This window comes from Agrilus planipennis, unplaced genomic scaffold, assembly GCF_000699045.2.
Source record: "Agrilus planipennis isolate EAB-ADULT unplaced genomic scaffold, Apla_2.0 scaffold10, whole genome shotgun sequence".
Taxonomy (NCBI): domain Eukaryota; kingdom Metazoa; phylum Arthropoda; class Insecta; order Coleoptera; family Buprestidae; genus Agrilus; species Agrilus planipennis.
Window position 1 is genome coordinate 96,084 of NW_020442465.1, and position 24,420 is coordinate 120,503.

At 32.4% G+C, this 24,420-nt stretch overlaps 1 protein-coding gene across 2 annotated transcripts in view; it reads right to left on the minus strand.

Annotated features, from left to right (window-relative positions):
• LOC108732453 (UNC93-like protein) overlaps positions 1-24,420 on the minus strand; it is a 266,863-nt gene that overhangs the window by 64,218 nt on the left and 178,225 nt on the right. The window contains exon 1 of one of the 2 annotated variants that reach the window (XM_018463275.2): positions 22,464-23,148. The exons of the other annotated variant lie outside the window; for it this stretch is intronic. The gene's annotated coding sequence lies outside the window, so the exon portion shown is untranslated. Of the gene's footprint in view, positions 1-22,463; positions 23,149-24,420 lie in introns of those variants that run through there. 2 annotated transcript variants of the gene reach the window in all.

Here is a 24,420-nt window from a genome sequence, read left to right on the forward strand (position 1 = left end):
CCAGGACTCTGATGTAGTACAGTAATCCCCATGTTAAATCAGATTGCCTTTGTAAGCACGGCTTTATACGCGCTGATGAAATCCAAAAAGATCGAAATCGCGATCCGCGTCTGGCAGTTTCGACAGAATACAGACCACTTCGAATTATTTTGTTCGATTATGGTAACGTACCCATCACGTTGAGGTGAGCTACGCCGGGATTCGTTTCAGCAAGTAGATATCTATATATTTAAATGGACCTTGTTGGAGCATACGTAATCCTAAAATGTAGCATCGTACTACAGATGGCGCTCACCACGCCATTTGTAGTATTTTCTAAAACGGCTTTATAATTATAACGTTAGTAAGCGTTAAAAACGTTTAGTGAATTGAAAAAAAAAATAAAATATGCTCGTTCTACATTCTTTTGTTTATTTACTTACTTACTTTGAACAGTCCTTCCGTTTGTTAGTTTAGATATTTTTTTTTATTTCACTCCTCAATTATCGCAATGAGAAGAAGATAAAGTATTAATATTTGTACTTGCAACACTGTTATAACCATTAATCAATATTAATAATCCATGATGAAATTGATGAAATACTATTGCAGGAAATGCAAGGGGAATTTAATAAACAAAACAAGATTTTTTCAGCAAACGTGATAATCAGTAAATTCGTGCTCTTTGTATGTCCCATAAATATAAATTATCAACGAAATGAAATAGTTTAGTGAAAGGTATGGAAATATCAACAAAACACCAAAAAACAATGTTCTGTTTTCCGAGTAAAATAACTTTCAATGTATCCTGTTAATGACTAGGTCTTGTTACAATTTGCATAGGTGTTTAATCAGTATTTAGAAAGAAAATCGTTTCTGTTTGATTATTGACGCATACAGATAAAATAAAAATCAGAACAGTTTAGTACAAATTACTTCTACAATATTAACAAAAAATGCAAGCATATATACTAGTCAAAAAAGTATTGATATCGACCGCACTCTGCTGTTCTGAATAGAATTCAGTTTTGAACTATCATAACTAAAGAGAGGACGTCATTCGAACTTATAAGGTCCACACTTAGGCCGACGATCAAAATTTAGAAATGGGGTGAATAGTATGAAGTCAACAAAGACAGCATGATATTTGAAATGAATCAACTTCGTACATAAAAGAGCTTTCATGTGTCCGATAGAAGACGCGTATATACTTGAACATGGCTTTCCACCATAAAAATAATAGAATTGGAGTAGGGAAGCTAAGACAGATAGGAAGATAGAGTTCAACTCTAATTACAACGTACAGGGGAGCCTGGGACTTACCCATAAATCATACTATCTGTATTATGTCTACGGTTACTACAATTAGCAGCGTAGCGTTCTAAGTACGCACCTGATAATGACGCCATGTTGAAATACTTAAACTGTTAGAGTTTCTCAGTTAGCAAGCGCTAAATTGGGACGAACTGTACGGATTATACTACTACCTGTACCTATATATAACGATAAATAAATCGGCTACATAATCGTTACTTTCAAAACTTAATGATTATGTAATTACATTACAAACATGAATTTTCCATGTGTTTTCTTCCGCTTACAGCATCTTTATTTAATTGGGATTTACATCAGTGTTCTTGACATACTCATTTTGCCTTTGTATTAAACCCTCTAGTAAAGACTTCTTATACTTTCACAGCAAACAAATCTTTAAAATCGTTGATAAATATCGAACAAAGAAAATCGAACAAGAAAATTTTTTTGCCTTTTTAAAACAAATGCTAGAAATGTTTCATTTTTACGTACATTAAGTACAGATTTTAACATTGTTTCTTTTTTCCCACATTAAAAGATGTCATTCACGGTAGGAAAATACCCACTAAATTAATTTTACGATTTAATTATTGCTTACCATAAATTAATTCTTTAACAATCAATAAATCTGTACACCTAGTAGGTACAAGTAAGTATTTTACGGAAAATTGCCATTAAATTATTCTTCAACCATAATATATTAAGCTTCCTACAGCCAATAGATTACGTATAACTATTTAAATGGAATATTTGACCTTTGAGTTTTACCACTGAGTAATAAATACTGGTACTTATACACTGGAATGATTGGATTGCTTTGAAAACAAACGATTCGAATTTCACAAAGATTTCTTCACATTTTAACCATGAATTAACAAAAAGAAACAGATCAAGAACTTGAAAGAAATATAAATTATGTAGGTATTTATTTAAAAATAAAATAGTTTGGTTTTTTTAATCCTAATAATACTTAAGCCTAATAATTCAACAGGAATGACTTTGAATTTTCTAGAATGTAGGTAATACAGTTTCTTACAAGCAAATATTTTTTATACGTATTTGTAAGTTGCTATTCAAATTAGTATTGTCTGAACTTTAGCATCACAATAAAACTAAAGGAGGGCAACAGAATGACATTTAATTTTTACGATAATATAAATATTATAACATGAAATTCGATATAATGGATGGGCATTCCAATTTCGAACGGCGCCATGGCTATTGACGTCACACAATCTTGTTTTATGGCATTATACAAAAATTCGAAAAGCTTTGATTTAAAAGGCTATTTAAAGAAATTGAAGATGACTCAACATGACCGAGGAAACTTTGCTTCTATAAGAACATATACACAACTCTGAGGTAAAATAAACAAATATGCAAATTAAATTAAAGAGCATAGATAAAATGTTAATTATAGTTGTTGCCATTGACATTATTACGAATTGAAACGTAATAATTACTGAATTTCTAATTTTAATTGGGTTTTGATTAGGTGACCATTCGAGACTACTTCTAAATAGAGCCCATTCGCTGAAATTATATATTTTTAAATAGGTACTACATAAAACAAGTTTTCTATCTCAAAAACCCGCTAAGATTGAAAACAATATTTGATTTTCTGTTCATCAGTCAAATTAAATATTTATTGATTGTTGAAGGTGATACAGCTCATATTAAACTGTATTGAAAGCATTTTGTTGTAATCACCAAATGAAACCAATGGTTAGCGTACCAATTGTAATAATGTGTCTACGTTATTAAATATTTAAGACACTTTTTATCAATCGGCTGGTTTGAATACGATTCCGGTAGAAATGGATTGACAAATATGGGCGTACATATTTACGTTCATCGCATATTAATCAATAAAGATGTGGAAAAATTACGTACCAAGAAATTGTGTCTTAAATTAAAAAAAAAGCGAAATCTCCGAAGGATAAAAAAGTTTTATTTTCATAGATCTTCTTATTCTTTTTCGTGCAAATTGGCTTTCAGAACTTGTTATAAGGAGATATAGATATAATAAAATAGAATATACTGAAATTTGCATTAACATGAGGAAACAGTAAACTTTGATCATTAATTTTTGGATCCATGTAATCAGTGCCTACCTAATTAGGTGTAGATTTTAAATCGTTGGGTACTAATAAATTAGGTAGTTTTCATATTTTAATTTGATTTACATTTGAAGAGCACACTGCAACAGTTTGGTTTGAAGTTATGGAATTATGTAATGATTATTAGGGTAGAAGACTGATGTTATTCAATGTGACGGTCAAAAGTATCGGGATAGATGTTTTATTATATTAAGTGGGTATTGTAATAAGAAGGGAGTCCAAATGTATGAAGATATATATAAAGCAGCGAAAAGCAGGATAGTAAAATATGAGGAGAGGTTGGGAGGCTGCCAGAAGGGAATATCAAGATGAAAATATGAAGAAAGACCGCATTAGAAATAGGGAGGAAAAGAAAATATGATAGTGAGAGGGAAATGATTTTGAAGATTAAGAATCGATCAGGAGCAGATGAGGGAGTGGTTTAAAGAAAGGATCAATACAGCAGAATTGATGAGGAACAGATGCAGGGAATCGATAAAGGAAGAGGATCTATGAAAAATAGGCGTGTCAAGATGTGTGGTGGGACTTGAGGGAGATTTTGCGGACATACTAGCAGGGGAATTGGTTGTCAAGGTATATACATAGAAGCAGCAAAACTTAGAACAGGAAATGAGTGTAGGGGATGTAAATATTGGAATAAGGAAGAGGACAGACGGTGTAGAGTAAGTGACAGGGAGGTAGAATGTTTGAAACATGTGTTAGACGAACGTGTGGATAGTAGAACTTAAGAAGAATGCTGTGAATGGGAAGGGAGGGGTGGTTAAGCTTACTGAACAAAATTTTAAGGAATAGGGGGTCACTTTTGCAGTGTTGGAAATTTAGAAAAAAACTTCATGTATTAATAATACTTTATTTTGTGAATAACTGTCTTACCTATTTTATTAATTTTAATAAGATCGTTGTGCTTTCATTATCAATGTGTTTCACTCGCCTTCGGGCTTTTCTTGATATCCATAACTTATTTGACCTAACGAAGTGACCCTCAATGTATTGGCGAATTAATTTTAAAATTAATTTTATCCATTACAGTTAGGGTTGGCACCTTTTCAGGCTTTACATAAAGTATTTCTCGACTAAAAGGTTAAAAAAAAAGTACTCGGCATAAAAATAAAGTATTTTATTTTTTGTTTTTAAAAACATATTTTTTGTTACACCTAGCAGCCAGTAACAAATTGCTGTCGCTCTTAAATACATTAATAGCCTCTAAACATGGCAAACAAAGATTTAAGTAAACTAAAAGTTCATTTTTAATTAGTTTTAATGAAGCTTTATTCCTGTCGTCCCGCCACTTTGCGTTCATAACAGAGAATACTCTTTCTGTAAATGCTGAAGTGGCCGGAACGGACAGCAAAAGTGACACTACTTTGAACAGATTTGGGAAATCAGGTTGTTCCGTAAATATGGCTTGCCATTTTTCTGTGCAATATTATTGATGTAAAAATACTCTGAATTTCGAATAATCGCTTACAAAATTACGATGTTTACTTAAGGCCTTAAATAAAGTATTTTTGCGTACTTTATGTGTCTTGTAAAGTATAACGTACGCATAGTCGAAATAGAGTACAATACTTTATAATAAAGTACGGGTGGCAACCCTAATTACAGTTAACCTCAAATTAGGGGAATTCACTAATATCTACATTGAATTAGCGCTACTAAAATTCAAAGTATCTCAAAGTGAAGTCTGTTTAATACATTAAATTTCTTGTAAATTTCAATCATAATGAATTCGTTTTCCTTATTCCCTCCTGTCCGTTGTAACCGAAAGTGTATTTAAAACGGAACTATTTCAATTACACAGTGAAAATTTTAGAAGCTAAAATACGTTGTTGCTAGTTGAGAATTTACGTTGATTCACCAAAGATCAGTAAACAGAAAGCATCAGAAAGCGGCACATTGACCTGCTTTTTAAACATGTGGTTTTCAGCATGTTCGATTCGTGTCGATGTATAACAAATTTGCATAGGTGGACATTGCGAAATGGCTAGAACATATTATCTTTTTTTATTTTAACGTTCTGTAGTTAATTACGGCATATTTTCGTGCATTTGCATGCGTGCTTCTGCTATTATTTATTCGAATATTCCACGAACTCGCAATTATTGATAGTTCGCACGATCACATTGTCGCATACGAAAAATATTTCACAGTCGCATCGTCTTAGGAGACGAATAAATAATAACGGAATGTTATAACTGTTCTAGGCAGACTGATGAATTTCTTATTACGCTTTTTTGTTTTAATTTTTTCGAGCAGGCGCCAGAGGTTGTAAAATTTTTAGAAAAAAATTTGGGAACCGTTAGGAATTAGGTACCTTTTCGTCGTGTGGGTTTTAATTTAATGATTTAATGTTATTAATTGGAAAAAATCGTTAAAATGCTCCTGAGAAATTTCGACGCTTTATTGAGTATTGGATACATCAGGATGCTGCTGAAATGGAAAGTCGAGTTCGCACAATGGGTAAAATTGTTTACGAATTCTCTCTGCTAAAATCATTTAATTTTTAAAATGTCAACGATCCTGGTAAGAACTTTCTACTTAGAAGTATCTAGAAAAACTGACTTACATACCTACATTAATTAAAATGAAAATGGAAACACAAAATTTGTCAGCTTATTAAATATTTATGCTTTGCTTAATTTACACAAATCATTCATGATTTTCTTGTTTATAATTTCATTGTAAAATGATCCAATGTGAGCGAGTTGATGTTGAAAAATATGCTATTGGGATTGAGAGGGGTATATAATACCTATTCATTAAAGGGTTGTGTTTGCACATCTGTAACTAGTTTCTTTCGCTAATTAATTCAATCAGATAAAACGTATTCAAATATTTCGGGAAATTACGGTGACATCTCCAACATTCATAGAACCGAAAGGAAAAATTAGTAGAAAATCCATANAAAAATTTCTTTCTAGTATCATCTGTATGAGTTAGTAAGGGACATATTATAAGTAGAAGTAGGAGTTAAAAGGACTAACGGTGAACCTAGATTAGATTAGAGAAATGCGAAAATTATCTCAGGATAGGAAAGAGTGGAGGTACGAATTCAACCAGTCTTATGGCGGACGACCTTGTAATGAAGGGAAATAGTTTGGTAAGACAACTCAGGCATAAAGGGGTAGTTAGAGACATATTAGAAGCAGAAACAAGAGCAAGACCTAGATCAGATTACTGCCCACGAATCGTCAAGGATATGGGAAGATTACCTCAGGGTAGGAAGTAGTGGTGGTGCGTGTCCAACCAGTCTTGGGATTGACAACCCTACGGTGATGTTAATGATGATGGGAGATAGATTAGCAGGACAACTTTTCAGGCATGAATGGCTAGTAAGAGACATATTAGAAGTTAAGAGGAAGGGAGGTATACATGGATTCTAGCTTCAGGGAAATGTGAAAATTAGCTCAGGATAGGAAAGAGTGGAGGTGCATGTCCAACCCGTTAAGACTGGTTAGATTAGGTCCTAAGGGACTGACGAACGTATGATAATGGTCTGTATGAATGCCAGTATCCAGCTTTCTGACGACAGTGCATCTTCTAAAAAAGAAACCCCTACAAGAAGTTAAACATAAGCAGATTAGAAGAAAGTTTACAGCCAGTAGAGAGTAGAGAAAATGAGGGCGTATTAGAAAGATGAAAATTGAAATCCTCTGAATATCTAGTAAGGAGGTAAAGGATTTATGAAACCAAATTATAACTTGTAACCCATGAAGATTTTAGTGCATTAGTGTAATTTTAAAGTCATTAAAACACACAAACGAATGGAATACTGTTTTGCTTGACAACATCGATCTGTATAGGTACTTGCTTATTTAAAATTCATAATCATCATTAATGAACGTGCATGCATGTAGTGTATGTGCTTGTGTGTGTGTGAAGCTTAATTAATTTTCGTCATATTTGTAGCAGATTTATATAAAACAAATCGGTTATTAAACAGTAAATGACAACCTTGAATTCATGCATTACTTTATGTCAATCTTTCTAACAGGTATGTACTTTACTTATTTTATTTTTTCACTGAAATTGCAATAATTTCGGTAGTATTTCTAACACACGAAGCGTTTCGTTTGCACGTTTCGCAATTATTTTCGTGATATGTTCCCATAAACAAATAAGCATATATTTAATAATTTGTAAGTTGGTTTTGTTTTTAAAGAAACTTTTATAAAGACAAGAATACCGAGTGAAACTAAATACGGTAAACGAATATAGCAATTTCGGAAATGTCAAAAAAAAATTACATTGGCATCTAATTACCCCTAGTTTCGGAATTTTTAAAGTTAAAAATATACATAATCCTAGTACCTTATTTTGAAATAATTTAATTTTAGCCACTGTACCTCTTGATTACTGCTAAATTAAATATCAATTACTAATGCTTACGTTTCTAAGTGGAACTAGAACTTACGCTAGTAAAAGTAATAAGCTGTGGTGAGAAACACTAAATTTATTCGTTTCCTGGGTTAAAAAAGTGCCTACATACCTATAATCTTCTTTCATCTAGCTACAATGAGTTTTCTTTCAGTACTAACAACATAATTAAAAAAGGTGAACACATACTTCTGTTTAAGTAATAATAACAACAATAATAATAATAAAAATGAAAGTTCCTGATTCAGCATTACTTCAATAAATATCAGTTATTCCATACAAAGGTATTTCATATCTAATTGCTTGCTACCTAATACATTTTAGTAAATTGCTTTTCTATAAAGTAGTAAAAGTTGAGGTTAAAAACGCCTTGATTTGTTTCCTAAACCATAACATTCAAATCTCGCATAATACTGAAAAAGTAAATTTTATGATTACAGCACAAAATTATGTTTGTTTTAGAATTAGAACACTCATAACGTAAAGTGTAATTAAACGGTTCTTAAATTATTTTCCACATTGTGTGTGTGCGTAGTTATGTTGTGAAAGTAATTTTATGGATCTGTGTTAAAACTAGATCATTAGTATTTACTCGTTTATTTCGACTGGCTACTTTGAATTCTTTGGAATAATCCCTCCGGTAAATAGCAAGATGTTTGCTTTGTGTCACAATTCGTCATGCATCGTCTAAACTCAGTTACGTACAATAATTAAACAATTTATAGAAAATTTGCTTTTATTGAAGTTTATTCGCAATAATTATAACAGTAACGGGCCCCCTGCTGCACTAAATGCATTCTACCAGTCAGTGGTTTAAAATGAACTAAAATTGTTATGATTTAAACAATTTGATACATTTAACATTTAGCAAAATTCAATTTAGTATCTTCTATTTTTCTTAGAAATACCTACGTTTTTTTTTATTTTTTTCAAACTCCTAGGAGTTAGAAAATAGGGACACATGCAAAGCAATACATTTTATTACTAATTAGTGAATGGTATCACCCAACCATGTCTTCAATTATAAATAGAGATAAAAATGGCTCCATGCCAGGTATGACAAAGATTTTACCAAAAGAGCTACACGCCCAAAGCTCAAAGCTCTTACTTAAAGTCCTTTAGCCCTTTTAGTCCGAATTGCAATTGGATTAATTGAAGCCTTTTGAATTACAAATAATAAAGTACTTTTATAATGTAATTCGCTTATCAAATCCCAACTAAATATTCATTAAATTACTTCAATTACACTACTTTTAAACCCCGAAACGATAGCAGCCGAAGCACATTTTCAAGAGCAACAGACTAAGGTTCTGTCCAGATCTGGTGTAGATACTGTACTAGCTTAACAACAGGCCACAAACAATTCAAGTGCTTCATCCACCGTATAGTCCAGACCTCGCACTGAGTGATTTTCATCTCTTTTGACAATTGAAGGCACTGTTGAACTTCGACCAGCAAAGAATTTTAAGACGTAGTTCACCTAGTTGAAGAGGACTGGTGATAAATAATGTCCCAATCATTTTAGCTATCAAGTTAAGACAAAATGACCCTCGTACTATACAGGAATTTAATTAGAATGGAAACGCTGCATGTCCTATAATTATCTATGTATTTCTTTATTTAGGAGTTGTAGTGATACATAATCATTTCGTTATTTTCTCTTGTAAAGCACGATGCATTTAATTTATTATTTTGTTTTCTTTACTATTAATTATAGATGACGAAATGTGTCTTGCCAAGCATTGTTTTCTCTTAAAAATCGTGACTACTATAATTACGTACAAATAATTAAGAGTTAAATTAGCCGAGCTGGCGAAGAAAAATCGAGTTGGAACTTGACTACTAACTCGTTATTTTTCCTTTCTGTACTTTAATGACAAGCTATGTACGTGCTCAATAATTTCCAAGTATGTGGTAAAAATAAAGCGTCTCAGTTTGCGCGGCATCCTTTTTAGCAATCATAATATGAATTCATTGTTATTGTCACTAAACTTTTATTTGACAATGTGAGAAACTTCGTTAATAAAAAGTTCATTACGGATTTATTTATTAAAAGTTCATGAGAACACCAATAAAACGTTTAAAATAAACTCAAACAATTGACGATCATTTCCTGAATTAAATTAGGAACAATTAATTGTTAAAAACGTCGGTAATAATTTATTTATTCATTGATTTAAAGTTTTCGGCTATCGTTGACTTTTAGTCGCGGAAATTACTAATTTTGTCGTATTGATACATAAATTTCCATTCTGATAAGTCTTTTATTACTACGGTGATGTTAATGATGAAGAGAGATAGATTAGCAGGACAACTTTTCAGGCATGAATGGCTAGTAAGAGACATATTAGAAGTTAAGAGGAAGGGAGGTATACATGGATTCTAGCTTCAGGGAAATGTGAAAATTAGCTCAGGATAGGAAAGAGTGGAGGTGCATGTCAATGAAGGGAAATAGTTTGGTAAGACAACTCAGGAATAAAGGGGTAGTTAGAGACATATTAGAAGCAGAAACAAGAGCAAGACCTAGATCAGATTACTGCCCACGAATCGTCAAGGATATGGGAAGATTACCTCAGGGTAGGAAGTAGTGGTGGTGCGTGTCCAACCAGTCTTGGGATTGACAACCCTACGGTGATGTTAATGATGATGGGAGATAGATTAGCAGGACAACTTTTCAGGCATGAATGGCTAGTAAGAGACATATTAGAAGTTAAGAGGAAGAGAGGTATACATGGATTCTAGCTTCAGGGAAATGTGAAAATTAGCTCAGGATAGGAAAGAGTGGAGGTGCATGTCCAACCCGTTAAGACTGGTTAGATTAGGTCCTAAGGGACTGACGAACGTATGATAATGGTCTGTATGAATGCCAGTATCCAGCTTTCTGACGACAGTGCATCTTCTAAAAAAGAAACCCCTACAAGAAGTTAAACATAAGCAGATTAGAAGAAAGTTTACAGCCAGTAGAGAGTAGAGAAAATGAGGGCGTATTAGAAAGATGAAAATTGAAATCCTCTGAATATCTAGTAAGGAGGTAAAGGATTTATGAAACCAAATTATAACTTGTAACCCATGAAGGTTTTAGTGCATTAGTGTAATTTTAAAGTCATTAAAACACACAAACGAATGGAATACTGTTTTGCTTGACAACATCGATCTGTATAGGTACTTGCTTATTTAAAATTCATAATCATCATTAATGAACGTGCATGCATGTAGTGTATGTGCTTGTGTGTGTGTGAAGCTTAATTAATTTTCGTCATATTTGTAGCAGATTTATATAAAACAAATCGGTTATTAAACAGTAAATGACAACCTTGAATTCATGCATTACTTTATGTCAATCTTTCTAACAGGTATGTACTTTACTTATTTTATTTTTTCACTGAAATTGCAATAATTTCGGTAGTATTTCTAACACACGAAGCGTTTCGTTTGCACGTTTCGCAATTATTTTCGTGATATGTTCCCATAAACAAATAAGCATATATTTAATAATTTGTAAGTTGGTTTTGTTTTTAAAGAAACTTTTATAAAGACAAGAATACCGAGTGAAACTAAATACAGTAAACGAATATAGCAATTTCGCAAATGTCAAAAAAAAATTACATTGGCATCTAATTACCCCTAGTTTCGGAATTTTTAAAGTTAAAAATATACATAATCCTAGTACCTTATTTTGAAATAATTTAATTTTAGCCACTGTACCTCTTGATTACTGCTAAATTAAATATCAATTACTAATGCTTACGTTTCTAAGTGGAACTAGAACTTACGCTAGTAAAAGTAATAAGCTGTGGTGAGAAACACTAAATTTATTCGTTTCCTGGGTTAAAAAAGTGCCTACATACCTATAATCTTCTTTCATCTAGCTACAATGAGTTTTCTTTCAGTACTAACAACATAATTAAAAAAGGTGAACACATACTTCTGTTTAAGTAATAATAACAACAATAATAATAATAAAAATGAAAGTTCCTGATTCAGCATTACTTCAATAAATATCAGTTATTCCATACAAAGGTATTTCATATCTAATTGCTTGCTACCTAATACATTTTAGTAAATTGCTTTTCTATAAAGTAGTAAAAGTTGAGGTTAAAAACGCCTTGATTTGTTTCCTAAACCATAACATTCAAATCTCGCATAATACTGAAAAAGTAAATTTTATGATTACAGCACAAAATTATGTTNCGAGGTATAGAAAAAAATTAGTTTTTGTCGATTTCACGCCATAACTACCCAATCGATCATCATGAAATTTTGTAGACACATTGTCGAGAATGCAGAAAAGGACATAGGGTACCTTTTATCCAGAAAAACAAAATTCTGTTCCCGAGGGATAAAAAAAAATTAGTTTTTGTCGATTTCACGCCATAACTATACAAGCGATCATCACGAAACTTTGTAGACACATTGTCGGTGGTACAGAAAAGGACATAGGGTATTTTTTATCCAGAAAAACAAAATTCTGTTTTCGAGGTATAGAAAAAAATTAGTTTTTGTCGATTTCACGCCATAACTACCCAATCGATCATCATGAAATTTTGTAGACACATTGTCGAGAATGCAGAAAAGGACATAGGGTACGTTTTATCCAGAAAAACAAAATTCTGTTCCCAAGGTATAGAAAAAAATTAGTTTTTGTCGATTTCACGCCATAACTATACAAGCGATCATCACGAAACTTTGTAGACACATTGTCGGTGGTACAGAAAAGGACATAGGGTACGTTTTATCCAGAAAAAAATGCTGTTCCCGAGAGATAGAAAAAAAAATAAGTTTTATCTGGCCGATTTCACATCTTAACTACTTAATCGATCATCATGAAATTTTGAAGACACATTGTCAAGGGTACAGATCACATAAGGTACCCTTAACCAAAAAAAAATGTTGTTTAATGCAAGCGAAGTCGCGATTAAAATATTTTCAGCACCTTCTCTCGCATTCTTCTTCTCTCATATTTCGGCTGTGTGTGTTAAAATGTCGAAGAAAGATTTGAAAATTTTAATTACATTGCTTAGGTACTCGGAAAATGCATAAATTTNAATTATAAAATTTTCGAATTTGAGGCTATATATGCATAGACATTTTTTCAACCCTCTTCTAAAAAAAAGGTTTTCAATTCGACTGTATTTTAATTATTTGTTTTTTAATTTTAAGAAAATATTCCATCTCCAAGTAAATTAGGGGATGATTCCCATTTTTAATTTTTTCAGGTTGTTTATGTTTATACGTATATAAAGACATTGGTTTGAAGTCTGGTTTTATACGTAATCATATTTAAATTGCTGTTGAAATGTTCACTACATAAACCTTTGAACCCGTTTTTCTCCGTTTCTCACTTCGATTAAAATTACGCTTATAGGAAGGGCCATGTAATTAACGCAAAGACATATGTACAATACGTATGTATGTAGGAAGTAAACATATTAACGACTAATTAATTCACTTCGGTTCTATACTGTGTTGCAAGAGACAGGAGTACCGATTGGATTTAATAAAGAAGAATGTAACAACTGACTGAGTGACGTTTAATTCAGTCCAAATATGTTTACATACCGGTTAGTAGTTCCTTTGTAAATAGTCGATTAGACTCACCTTCCAGGTGTCTGACGTAAAACCTGTCACTTATCCAAATTCACATTTAAATTAATTTAATTTGCGTAGGTTATTGAATTACCTATTCGGAAAGATTCGAGAGGATACCTGACGATATGAGATCCGTTTATCTTTTAAGAAGGATTCTCTTTTTATAGATCATCATCATCATAAGGTCACCTGTCCTAAAAATTGTTGGACACGCACCTCTACTTTTTCCTATCCTGAGCTAATCTTCACGTATCCTTAAAACTAGAACATCTCATATACCTAATTATTTATGGACGGTAATCTAATCTAGTCCTAAATGAAGGAAATGTGATATTCAGGTTATTATTCGCCGGGAGTACGTTCCTTCCCATCAGGCAGTAAATTGACAGTTTTGTGTTAGTGTTTTTCATTGATTGCCCGCGAATGTTTGGTCAAAAAGAATATCCTCACTTTGCCGCATCCTCCTTATAGCCACACCTCGTACATTTCACTTCATCATCATCGTCAGGTCGTCAGTCCTAAGACTGGTTTGACACGCACCTCCAGTCTTTCCTATCCTGAACTAATCTTCGTATTTCCGTGAAACCAGAACAACCCACATCCTTAACTATTTGCGAACACTAATCAAATCTAGGTCTACCTCTACTCCTCCTAACTCCCGTTTCTGCTGGTATATGTCTCTGAGTAAACCTTCATGCCTGAGAAGGTGTCCTATCAACCTATCTCGACTGTTTCTTATTGAATTCCATAGAGTCTTCTGTTCTCCTATTCTTTCTAATACCTCTTCATTTCTAACCTCCTCTATCCACGGTATCCTCATCACTTTTCGGATGCTTTTAACCTATTCTTTTCCGCCGCGCCCACCGTCCATGTTTCGCACCCGTACAGCGCCGCGCTTCTAACATACATCTTTAACAATCTTTTTCGAATTTCTAACTATCTTGAACTATCTGGCTTCCCAGATACCAAAAACCAGCCATTTCTTCTAATTTTTCATCTCCTATCATTATATTCGCTGTTTACGTACTTTTTCTTTTTATCTATACATGAGGAAGAAACAATTGACAAGTCAAGGAAATCATGTGCCTATGGAAAAAGAAAGAAACGAAAGAGTAGTCATTTACTACGTAATTTGTCCAAATTTGCTCTCAGAATTTTTAATTCCTTTAATATCAACACACAAAAAATACATTGTTGAGCCTTTTTAAAAGGATTCTCAACAGAAATTAAAGGACAAATCAACCCAAATAGAGCCTTATAATTGCAGCGGCACAACAAGGTTTTGAAATATATTAACTCCATTATCCAAATGTTGTTAATTTGACTTGTTTGGATTTTGGATTAGGGTATCTTGAAATTTTAACATTTTATGTCGAAAATAACTAGTCACTTAATTATTTTGTCCTTTTATTTTACAAAAGTGCCAAAAATTGAATTGTTTGCTTACGATATTTCAAGATTCAGATGTGCCCGATTTGAAATACACGTTACAAACTATGTCGGAACAATTATCGGGCAATATTATCTTAAGGCGAAACTTAAAGTGAAGGTTTTTGAAGTTCTTAACGATTTCATCCCTTTGAGCCTAAACTGAATAATTTAAAGCAATATTTCGACCTCAACAGCGACCCAAACATTTTAAAAGTTCTGTTCAAAGTAGCGAATTCATTTTCTTTAAGTACCTACGCATAAAGAATATTTAGAATAGCGTATACATCAATTAGTTTAATTTCACAATCACTTTGTGTAAAAACCCAATAATGTAGGTTGTTATCGGACAAATTGAAATTAGTCTGTAGTGGAAACTCATTAGACAAAAAGGTGCAGAATGAAAAAAGAAGAGGTGCGTATTGGTATGTTATTTGTTGAAGGTTATCCAATATGGTAAAGAATGTACCATATTATGATAATATTGGGTTTTAACTGCGAGCACGTTCGCCTTTCTATTCGACCAACAGCTGAGTTCGTTAGTTATGTGAATAGTTCCGAAGTTTTGTACTGTATAAGAGAGACCTTCACTGTACGTAATGGTGTACAGGTCATAATAATATTGTAATAGAGTTGCAAGAGTTTCACCACAACCAACGGTGTTATAGGCATTGATTGTAAATGCCAACATTTTTCTTTCTCTTTACTGGTAATCGTTTATAACCGCCGTGGAGATATCTAAGTGCATACCTACATATAAGACATTTCTTAACACCTATCTTTACAAATTTATTATTGTTGCTACGTAACGGTACACATACATATTTTAATATTTAATACCCTTGTTCCTGTGAATGCGTTAAAAAATGTTATATCGGGGTTACAATGAATTATTAAATTATAAGTTCGTTGTTTAACGATATATTTATATAAATAGTTTAAATCCATTACAAATCAGTGAATAATTAATTAACACTTTGAAAACTATACAAATGTACGTCAAACCAATAATTGCTTTTAGGTATTTAATTACACAAAATGGTAATTTAAGTGTTGGTAAATAAGGTTGTCACAATTTTTTACGCATATTTGAGAAAGGTAGCTGAATTCACATTCGACCTTCCATTTAATGTTGTGTATGTATATTTAATTCTAGAATACAAAAAATATTAACAGTTACAGTAAAGTTTATATGCACCTTTTCTGTAACTACTAGGAAGTAGTTTACTCAAACCTAAACTGTAAAATTCTAGTCGTAATAAGTAATTTTTATCTTGTGGGTGCCAACCTATTTCAAAAATTTAATATTACAAACTTTTACAGTAGATACGAATATTCCTTAATCTTTTCATAACAATTTGATGGTAAAAATAATCAAATAGAACAAATATATCTACTGATATAATAGCTAGCTTCCGTATGGAATCATGATTATTGATCCTATTGATAGTTACCTTTGTGACAAATAAATATCAGTGGGAAATAGAAACAAACTTCAGAACAGGAATCCTTGCAAATAGAGAAACTGACCCTAAAATTCATTCATAAAGGCATATAGGTAATCAGGTACCTAATTACAAAAAACAATTTATAGTTTTCATTGAAAATCTCCAATACATTTCCACTAAAGAACTGAATACATGACCATAGATGATAGATCCTGACAAGTAATGACCCACTATACAGGTTACACATTTCTTTGTAGGCAGTTTCTCTTTTTTTGATACACAAACGAAAATGTATAATTTTATGGAAGTGTAGAATATTTCTTTTAAATATATTTTGAAATAGAAAGATAACTAGAATTCTTAATATTATTTCATTTTGAGACACTTCTAAATCCAACTAGACTTATGTACACATTTTCTATTAAATGGGCACAAAATGGCGAATGATGATAATCTATCTCAATATTCCCTACCAGAAGATGGATACACTACGGTTCATTAAGGACTTTTGAATATCTATTTCGTTCAGCACTGTACAAAATATTATTTAAATCACTTATATATTACATCACTTACAGGACAACAGCATTGCTTATGGGTATAGTCACATACATACATATATATACACGAACTATAATCGAAACTGTTTTATGTACATTTTTTTTACAAAAGTTCTGAGAAATTTGGCCGAACCAAAGGAGACTAGTCAAACTTGATCAGTCCACTTTGATCTGTATTAATTTAAAAAAACATCCGGGTAATTTTTAGTATACATACATCGAAAATCCGAACAAATATAATAACTATTTTTGGATATTTTATTTAGGGAAATCCTTGCTTGTCCTTCATTAGTTGAATTTAAATTGTTGACACTGGATCATTCATTCGTACAACAAGAAGTATGTATTAATAATTATTTTAACTCCAATTGATTTCAAAATGTACAACATAAGCAAATATCAATATACAAATATGGTACACGTGTACAGGTAAATTAAATTGTAAGATCAATAATATTTCCATTATATTCTATAAAAAATACAAGCTATAAAAATTAAATTATCCGAACAACAATTGTCCTACTTTATGCTTAAAAAATATTCTTTTTTGAAGACAACAATCGGAAAAACATGTTGCTGTTTGTCGGAAGTTCCCATCCCTCAAGGGCAACAAATTAATTACTTATTCATACGCTTCAAAATCTATAATTTACTACCTCTAAAAATACAACGGGTTGCTTATTACCAACTGTTATATTGATTAAAAGTTTTTTCTACGCACTACAACTTATTGTTGTCAATACAGATTAAACTGGCTATATCTTAAACAAGGTGGTTAGTTAATGGTTATAAAATAAACGCTCATGTGTATCAAAATGAAATTAAATCAAAATTCCTGAGGGTATTTTCTTCATACTTCATGGATTAGTTGCAACAAAAAATCGTTTTAGCTTTTACTTACTCGTAGACTAAAACAAATTTTAATACGTATAAGACAATCTAAAAGTTTAAAAAAAAGGAAATTTAGTCTATTTGTATTCTAAATTGTAAAGGATTTTATAATAAAGGCACATCGTCATCGAGTGTGTCGATATACACCTGAATTTCCAAAAATTTTCAAAAAGATGGTTATAATATTTAGAAAAAGTTCAGAATACAACTAAAAATGGGTTTATTATAGACGCTGTAGTAAATTACCTACTTAATATGGGATTCAATAAAATTCAAAAAGGTCCTTTTATAATAGGGATATCGATCTGTCAAACTGATAAGTCCACGGCGCAACGTCTATGTAAAAGACTTTCTTGTTGGTCCAAGACTTATAAAAAGACTATTAAATGAACACTACCACGACAAAGAGCAAGATTCTCACCAATCTCACTTAAATTCTATGATAAATACAAAATAGTATATAGAGAATAATGACCAAAAATTTCTTTCTAGTATCATCTGTATGAGTTAGTAAGGGACATATTATAAGTAGAAGTAGGAGTTAAAAGGACTAACGGTGAACCTAGATTAGATTAGAGAAATGCGAAAATTATCTCAGGATAGGAAAGAGTGGAGGTACGAATTCAACCAGTCTTATGGCGGACGACCTTGTAATGAAGGGAAATAGTTTGGTAAGACAACTCAGGCATAAAGGGGTAGTTAGAGACATATTAGAAGCAGAAACAAGAGCAAGACCTAGATCAGATTACTGCCCACGAATCGTCAAGGATATGGGAAGATTACCTCAGGGTAGGAAGTAGTGGTGGTGCGTGTCCAACCAGTCTTGGGATTGACAACCCTACGGTGATGTTAATGATGATGGGAGATAGATTAGCAGGACAACTTTTCAGGCATGAATGGCTAGTAAGAGACATATTAGAAGTTAAGAGGAAGAGAGGTATACATGGATTCTAGCTTCAGGGAAATGTGAAAATTAGCTCAGGATAGGAAAGAGTGGAGGTGCATGTCCAACCCGTTAAGACTGGTTAGATTAGGTCCTAAGGGACTGACGAACGTATGATAATGGTCTGTATGAATGCCAGTATCCAGCTTTCTGACGACAGTGCATCTTCTAAAAAAGAAACCCCTACAAGAAGTTAAACATAAGCAGATTAGAAGAAAGTTTACAGCCAGTAGAGAGTAGAGAAAATGAGGGCGTATTAGAAAGATGAAAATTGAAATCCTCTGAATATCTAGTAAGGAGGTAAAGGATTTATGAAACCAAATTATAACTTGTAACCCATGAAGGTTTTAGTGCATTAGTGTAATTTTAAAGTCATTAAAACACACAAACGAATGGAATACTGTTTTGCTTGACAACATCGATCTGTATAGGTACTTGCTTATTTAAAATTCATAATCATCATTAACGAACGTGCATGCATGTAGTGTATGTGCTTGTGTGTGTGTGAAGCTTAATTAATTTTCGTCATATTTGTAGCAGATTTATATAAAACAAATCGGTTATTAAACAGTAAATGACAACCTTGAATTCATGCATTACTTTATGTCAATCTTTCTAACAGGTATGTACTTTACTTATTTTATTTTTTCACTGAAATTGCAATAATTTCGGTAGTATTTCTAACACACGAAGCGTTTCGTTTGCACGTTTCGCAATTATTTTCGTGATATGTTCCCATAAACAAATAAGCATATATTTAATAATTTGTAAGTTGGTTTTGTTTTTAAAGAAACTTTTATAAAGACAAGAATACCGAGTGAAACTAAATACAGTAAACGAATATAGCAATTTCGCAAATGTCAAAAAAAAATTACATTGGCATCTAATTACCCCTAGTTTCGGAATTTTTAAAGTTAAAAATATACATAATCCTAGTACCTTATTTTGAAATAATTTAATTTTAGCCATTGTACCTCTTGATTACTGCTAAATTAAATATCAATTACTAATGCTTACGTTTCTAAGTGGAACTAGAACTTACGCTAGTAAAAGTAATAAGCTGTGGTGAGAAACACTAAATTTATTCGTTTCCTGGGTTAAAAAAGTGCCTACATACCTATAATCTTCTTTCATCTAGCTACAATGAGTTTTCTTTCAGTACTAACAACATAATTAAAAAAGGTGAACACATACTTCTGTTTAAGTAATAATAACAACAATAATAATAATAAAAATGAAAGTTCCTGATTCAGCATTACTTCAATAAATATCAGTTATTCCATACAAAGGTATTTCATATCTAATTGCTTGCTACCTAATACATTTTAGTAAATTGCTTTTCTATAAAGTAGTAAAAGTTGAGGTTAAAAACGCCTTGATTTGTTTCCTAAACCATAACATTCAAATCTCGCATAATACTGAAAAAGTAAATTTTATGATTACAGCACAAAATTATGTTTGTTTTAGAATTAGAACACTCATAACGTAAAGTGTAATTAAACGGTTCTTAAATTATTTTCCACATTGTGTGTGTGCGTAGTTATGTTGTGAAAGTAATTTTATGGATCTGTGTTAAAACTAGATCATTAGTATTTACTCGTTTATTTCGACTGGCTACTTTGAATTCTTTGGAATAATCCCTCCGGTAAATAGCAAGATGTTTGCTTTGTGTCACAATTCGTCATGCATCGTCTAAACTCAGTTACGTACAATAATTAAACAATTTATAGAAAATTTGCTTTTATTGAAGTTTATTCGCAATAATTATAACAGTAACGGGCCCCCTGCTGCACTAAATGCATTCTACCAGTCAGTGGTTTAAAATGAACTAAAATTGTTATGATTTAAACAATTTGATACATTTAACATTTAGCAAAATTCAATTTAGTATCTTCTATTTTTCTTAGAAATACCTACGTTTTTTTTTATTTTTTTCAAACTCCTAGGAGTTAGAAAATAGGGACACATGCAAAGCAATACATTTTATTACTAATTAGTGAATGGTATCACCCAACCATGTCTTCAATTATAAATAGAGATAAAAATGGCTCCATGCCAGGTATGACAAAGATTTTACCAAAAGAGCTACACGCCCAAAGCTCAAAGCTCTTACTTAAAGTCCTTTAGCCCTTTTAGTCCGAATTGCAATTGGATTAATTGAAGCCTTTTGAATTACAAATAATAAAGTACTTTTATAATGTAATTCGCTTATCAAATCCCAACTAAATATTCATTAAATTACTTCAATTACACTACTTTTAAACCCCGAAACGATAGCAGCCGAAGCACATTTTCAAGAGCAACAGACTAAGGTTCTGTCCAGATCTGGTGTAGATACTGTACTAGCTTAACAACAGGCCACAAACAATTCAAGTGCTTCATCCACCGTATAGTCCAGACCTCGCACTGAGTGATTTTCATCTCTTTTGACAATTGAAGGCACTGTTGAACTTCGACCAGCAAAGAATTTTAAGACGTAGTTCACCTAGTTGAAGAGGACTGGTGATAAATAATGTCCCAATCATTTTAGCTATCAAGTTAAGACAAAATGACCCTCGTACTATACAGGAATTTAATTAGAATGGAAACGCTGCATGTCCTATAATTATCTATGTATTTCTTTATTTAGGAGTTGTAGTGATACATAATCATTTCGTTATTTTCTCTTGTAAAGCACGATGCATTTAATTTATTATTTTGTTTTCTTTACTATTAATTATAGATGACGAAATGTGTCTTGCCAAGCATTGTTTTCTCTTAAAAATCGTGACTACTATAATTACGTACAAATAATTAAGAGTTAAATTAGCCGAGCTGGCGAAGAAAAATCGAGTTGGAACTTGACTACTAACTCGTTATTTTTCCTTTCTGTACTTTAATGACAAGCTATGTACGTGCTCAATAATTTCCAAGTATGTGGTAAAAATAAAGCGTCTCAGTTTGCGCGGCATCCTTTTTAGCAATCATAATATGAATTCATTGTTATTGTCACTAAACTTTTATTTGACAATGTGAGAAACTTCGTTAATAAAAAGTTCATTACGGATTTATTTATTAAAAGTTCATGAGAACACCAATAAAACGTTTAAAATAAACTCAAACAATTGACGATCATTTCCTGAATTAAATTAGGAACAATTAATTGTTAAAAACGTCGGTAATAATTTATTTATTCATTGATTTAAAGTTTTCGGCTATCGTTGACTTTTAGTCGCGGAAATTACTAATTTTGTCGTATTGATACATAAATTTCCATTCTGATAAGTCTTTTATTAATTTAAATGTTCTCCGTCTAACATAATAACAACCTATTGTTGACTTTAATTGAAAATTGAGAGAAGAAAATTAGAATTATATAGATTAACNGTCAACTTTTAAATAAGTAGACATTAGGTGCAGGTCCATTCAGGGTAATTTTGCAATTTTAACGTTTTTCAGAACATTTAATACCTATTTCAGATTCCAGTTTTTCCTTGTTCGACAAATGCGAAAAATCAAGCCCAGTATAGAGTGAAAAGGTGTTTATTCTTGTAAAACCAACAAGAAAACTCTACCGACTAAAAGCTCTAGATAAAGCTCTGTAAATAAGGACGAAGTGTCGATTGTTGATTTTATAAGAAAAAATTGAAGAAATCTCCGCATTCGTTTCTTATTTGTTGAAGTTCTCTATTCTTTTACATTTAACATTACGATCAAGATCTGAAGGGCCATGTAAACTCACCACATTTAAAAACAAATATTTAGCACTTTAGTCCGTTTTCGCATGAAAACTATTAAAATGCAAATAAAAAAAAATTTAAAAATAATTACTTACATAAATGTATCTGTAAAGTAGATCGCCGTTTCGGCGTTAGAAAGTTGCTGTGGTTCTTCAGGGGGAGCCTAAGTTAGAAAAATTATCCGCCACCCCTCGGTGGTGTGTACGTTGCCTTGTGGAAAAATCGCTTTGGAAATTGTCCGACACACCGAGTTACCGCACTATCGAACGCGAACTCTAGGTCCGGACTGAAAAATTTCGGTCCCAGTTTCCGAATCGGTTTCGAAATCCGCGCGAGTAATCAAATGCGAAACGTGTTTTGCCAATAACAAAACAAAGTATCGTCCCGGTTGGCTCTGCTCACCCAACTCAACTCTTCCTTGCCTGTATGGTAATGTTCTGTTGTAGTTTATCGTACGTACAACTGATATAAACGCAAAAGAGATGGACACGTCCTGGCCGCCACAGCGACAACTTCTCGTCGTCGTACGTAGCAAGCCGGTTCGAACTGGTTGCCGAGCTTCGTTAGGCACGCTTGATAAAGTCGCGACTACAAGAACAGCACAACTTTTAACGAATAGTATTACCTAGGTATATGCGGTATTAATAAAGGTACTGACTGTATTGAAGCGGAATATGAGCTAAGTTCGACTTGACTCTGTCAGGTGAACGCTTGTTGTACCGACGACGCTGCTTGCGACTAACACAGGTGAGGATAAGAAAACTGGACTTGAGCTTAACCGGAGTTCACTTTTACGACAGTGATTCACGTGCTCGCCTCTGGACTATCTACGTACGAACGTTGCAAGAAAATGAAGTGGGAGAAGAGAGCTTTTCACACTGATAACCGAAAGAAACTAGTTATCTTTTTACAAAGTACATACATACGAACCATGTTATAGCAAAAGATCCAGAAATCTAAAATCTACTAGTTTAGATCGAATGCTCTTATCGAGCTTTCAAAAATTACAAAGAAAATCTACTTTATTCTAACTTATGTATTAGATACGATTGTGAGTTTGTTATCCTTTCACGCCTTAACTACTCAATCGATCATCATGAAATTTTGTAGACACATTGTCGACAATGCAGAAAAGGACATAGGATACCATTTATCCAGAAAAACAAAATTCTGTTCCCGAGGGATAAAAAAAAATTCGTTTTTGTCTATTTCACGTCATAACTACCCAATCGATCATCACAAAATTTTGTAGACACATTGTCGGTGGTTCAGAAAAGGACATAGGGTATCTTTTATCCAGGAAAACAAAATTCTGTTCCCGAGGTATAGAAAAAAATTAGTTTTTGTCGATTTCACGCCATAACTACCCAATCGATCATCATGAAATTTTGTAGACACATTGTCGAGAATGCAGAAAAGGACATAGGGTACGTTTTATCCAGAAAAACAAAATTCTGTTCCCAAGGTATAGAAAAAAATTAGTTTTTGTCGATTTCACGCCATAACTATACAAGCGATCATCACGAAACTTTGTAGACACATTGTCGGTGGTACAGAAAAGGACATAGGGTACGTTTTATCCAGAAAAAAATGCTGTTCCCGAGAGATAGAAAAAAAAATAAGTTTTATCTGGCCGATTTCACATCTTAACTACTTAATCGATCATCATGAAATTTTGAAGACACATTGTCAAGGGTACAGATCACATAAGGTACCCTTAACCAAAAAAAAATGTTGTTTAATGCAAGCGAAGTCGCGATTAAAATATTTTCAGCACCTTCTCTCGCATTCTTCTTCTCTCATATTTCGGCTGTGTGTGTTAAAATGTCGAAGAAAGATTTGAAAATTTTAATTACATTGCTTAGGTACTCGGAAAATGCATAAATTTTTCTTTAAAATTTAAACGATAAAATTGTAAATTATTCCTATACCTAATTCCACCATATTACTGTTACGAAAGAATATCCCACAGATGAAATCCAAAATAATGAAAGATTCTAGTTTTATTTCCAGTGTTAAATAATTTTACATAATTTGCAATTTCCTGAATTA